The 3,454-nt window shown below is 56.9% G+C and overlaps 1 long non-coding RNA gene across 4 annotated transcripts; it reads right to left on the bottom strand.

Annotated features, from left to right (window-relative positions):
- Positions 1-6: 6 nt before the first annotated feature.
- On the bottom strand, positions 7-3,448 carry LOC121024558 (uncharacterized). 4 transcript variants are annotated; one of them, XR_005787744.1, is made up of 4 exons: positions 3,096-3,448; positions 1,691-1,836; positions 800-948; positions 7-136 (listed from the first exon to the last, which is right to left on the bottom strand). It is a non-coding gene; the product is annotated as an uncharacterized LOC121024558 (long non-coding RNA). The 4 variants fall into 4 exon arrangements; XR_005787743.1 differs by lacking the exon at positions 7-136 and having other exon boundaries at positions 743-948; positions 3,073-3,448; XR_005787742.1 differs by lacking the exon at positions 7-136 and having other exon boundaries at positions 743-948.
- Positions 3,449-3,454: the final 6 nt, after the last annotated feature.

Below are 3,454 nucleotides of genomic sequence, written 5' to 3'. Positions count from 1 at the left end.
CCGTCTTGTAAGCTTCCTCTGCGGGGAGCATCCTGGCGGTGGAACGGTCCGAACAGCATACGGTTGTTCTCGGGGCTGCTTGTGACCCCCGGGGAAGGGCAGGTGCGCCCCCCAGGGAAAGGTTGAGAAGCTGGAACTGCAGGAGGTGTGGTGAGCTGTGAGCGGGATGAGGGATAAAAGGAGGGCCCCGCTGCTGGCCCCCCCCCCCCCCCCCCGCTTTCTACAGTGCTCTTTCTGTTTCTCCCAGCAGACCCTCCAAGGGCAGGGGTTATAACCTTGGTCTTTACCCACCCAAGGTCACGGGGCTGCCATGAGCCCCGTGTGCGCAGTATGACTCGGTTTCCCAGCCGCCCACTGCCGTGGCCCCCAAAGTGAGGCCCTAGGCGCATGCATTGAGGGTGAGTCTCAAACTCTGTCCTTTTTCTTTTTAACTTTTACGATGGCAGATTCCAAACAGACACAAAAATGGAGAAAGTGCATAAACGCATCCCCAGCTCTGACAACTCCAGGCGGGGACTCTCTTGTTTCCGCTCACCACCCCCGTGCCCTACCGTCCCCCGCAGCGGACAAGGCTTGTGCAAGTCCCGGGCACGTCGTTCTATCCGTAAAAATCCCAGTATGTTACTCTAATAGCAACTGCAATACCGTGATCGCACCCAGAAAATGATACGGAATGTCATCAAATATCCAACAGGGTTCACGTAATCTCAGTGGTCCCTTAGGTTTTGGTTTTGCTTTTTTCTATAACAGTTGCCCTACTAAACAAAACCCACGTGTTGCATTTGGTGATGTCTCTTACCTTTCTTTTAATCTGTGGTTTTCCCATTACTTTTTCCCCCGAAACGCATTTGTTGAAGAGACTGGGTGGTTTGTCCCGTCGAGATTCCCACAGTCTGGAGTTTGTGGATTGCATCCTCAAGGGCTGTGTTTAACGTGGTCCCCTGTCCCCTGTAATTCCCCAAAACGGTAGTTACACACACAAGCCTGGTTGGATGCGTGTTTAGTTTTTGCCAGGAACACTTTGTGGATGGCTCTGTTCTTCTATCAGGCAGCGCCTCCCCGCTTTGGGGCTGCCCCTGCCCTGGTAAGGTCCCCGCTTTGGGGCAGGGTCAGGAAGGGAGGCGCGTCGGGGCTCAGGAGAGGGTCTTGCATGCGGGAGGTGCGCCGTGACTCGCGGCCCCCGTCACTGACCGTGTGGGGCAGAGTCTCTGGCCCGTTTGACTCGGGGGCACCAAGCACCTCTGTGAGGTGCTTCACCTGTGCTGTCTCATTAGTTATGCCCCCTTTGCAGGGGAGAAAACTGCGTTGCAGGGGAGGTGATTTGCCCACAGGTAAAGGAGTCGCTTAGGAAGAGAAAAGTGGAGCTGGGCTTCAAACCCAGGTATTTCAGCGTCTGAACCTGTCCTCTGTGCTCCACCAGCACCCTGGGAGCTAAGGCGTGTGTGCACGTGCCTGTGTTCACACTCAAGTGCGTGCAGCTGGAGCAGTGGGCAGGTTGGCCAGGACCCCTGAGGGGAGCCCCGAAGTGGGGGTGAACAAGGCAGGGAAGGGGACTTTGTAAAAACAGACAGATGTGAACCAGAGAGATTGGTCGAGTGAAGCGCAACCCCCCCCCATCCCCCCCTCCAGCCGTGCTGGGGGCAGGTGGTATCGGGATGGAATCCCCCCCCTCCTCACCTCTCCAACCTACCTGGGCCCCAACCCCAGCACCTGGACCTTCAAGGTTGGAGACGTGCTGGGAGCAGGTGGAATCCCCCAACCCCCTTGAGTCACTTGGCCTGCACGGGCCCCTCTCCAGCTGTAAAATGGGCTTGAGCTCGCTTTCCAGGCCCCTCCCTGGGAGAAGGAGATAAAGAGAGCAGAGAGATAAGTGAGGGCAGGCCCCTGCTGGATTAGCCCGGAATTCCCAGCAGCGCCTGGAGAGCGTGGCCCCAGGGGAAGGAGTGGGAAGAGGAGTTGCTAGTCAGAGGGCAGGGGCCAGTGAGCAGGTCACCCTTCTGTTGCTCTTTGAGGCCCTCCTTCCTCTAAATGCGCAACACCCACCTCTCCCCTCCCTGGTGGCAGAGCCCAGAAGCTTCCTAAACAGCCTCCTAGGGATCTCCACCCCAAACTAAATCTACCCATCTTGCTTTATTTATTTTTAACTTAAAAAAATTTTTAAATTTATTTAGAGAGAGAGCGCACGCAAGCGTGCATGCGCGCAGGGGAGGGGCAAGGGGGGGGCGGAGAGACTCTAGCAGACTCTGTTCAGTCAGTGCACAGAGCCCCATGTGGGGCTCCAACTCACGAAACCGTCAGATCGGAACCTGAGCTGAAAGTAAGAGTCGGGCACTTAACCGAATGAGCCACCCGGGAGCCCCTAAGTTTTTTAAAATGTATGTTTGTTTGTTTATTTCTGAGAGAGGGAGACAGAGAATCCCAAGCAGGCTTCATGCTGTCAGCACAGAGCCAGATGCGAGGCTCAAACCCACGAACCATGAGATCATGACCTGAGCTGAAATAGAGTCGGATGCCTAACCGACTCAGCCACCCAGGTGCCCCAGTTCGGCACAGCTGTAATCGACGTTTCCATAAATAAGCTTGTATTGACAGAGACCCACGTCCCTCCCCCTGATTGCTTCCTTCGGGTGAATTCCTACTAGTGTATCACTGAATCAAAGAGCATGAGCATTTTTTTTTTTTTAATACCCTTCATAGAAACTGCCGGATGGTTTTCTGCCAGTCCTTGTCGAGGCCTTGCTTCAGGGTTGGACGGTGTTCAAGCTGCCGTGTGGGTGGGGCATGCCGGGGGCCCCACTATCCGTGGATAGCTGAGGCTTGGCACACAGTGGGTACACACGATACGCTTACGGAATGTGCAGTCTGGCCTTCCCTCTCCTCTTACAAATAGAGAAAGCGAGGCCCGGCGGTGGGAGACCGGTTCTGGGGAGGTCGGTAGCATTGCCAGGGCTGACAGGTGACAGTGCAGCAACGGCCCCCGCAAGGACAGGGCTTGTCCCCACACACCACACACCACACACACACCACACCACACCACACACACACACACACAGCACTGAGGACTTTACGCACGGGTGTACCGAAGGCACAGTTACCATTCCAGGACTCAGGAGCACAGAGCCAGGCGCAGGCAGCGGCTGAGGGCTGTGCATGACTTCCCCGCTGCGATGCTTCCCGAAGCAGAAACAGGCTCAGAGAGGTTTAGCAATTTGTCCCAGGCCACAGAGCTAGCCTTAACTGGAATTCGTGGGAGGCAGGTCTGACACCAGGGCCTCTCGACCACGTCTCAACGCCCACACAACGCTGGCACTGCACCAGCGCACGCGCCCACGCAGGGCGCCTAACCGCGGGCCCACGGCACGCACAGCACGTGCACTCCGGGCCACGCTTAGGGCAGGCTCGCGAGGGCGCGCGCGCGCACACACATACACACGCCCCCGGCATCGCCGGCCCC

The sequence above is a fragment of the Herpailurus yagouaroundi genome, unplaced genomic scaffold, assembly GCF_014898765.1.
Source record: "Herpailurus yagouaroundi ecotype Mexico unplaced genomic scaffold, PumYag 65975, whole genome shotgun sequence".
NCBI classification, from domain to species: domain Eukaryota; kingdom Metazoa; phylum Chordata; class Mammalia; order Carnivora; family Felidae; genus Herpailurus; species Herpailurus yagouaroundi.
The sequence above is the reverse complement of the archived record's forward strand: the minus strand, read 5'-3'. Positions and strand labels throughout refer to the sequence as shown.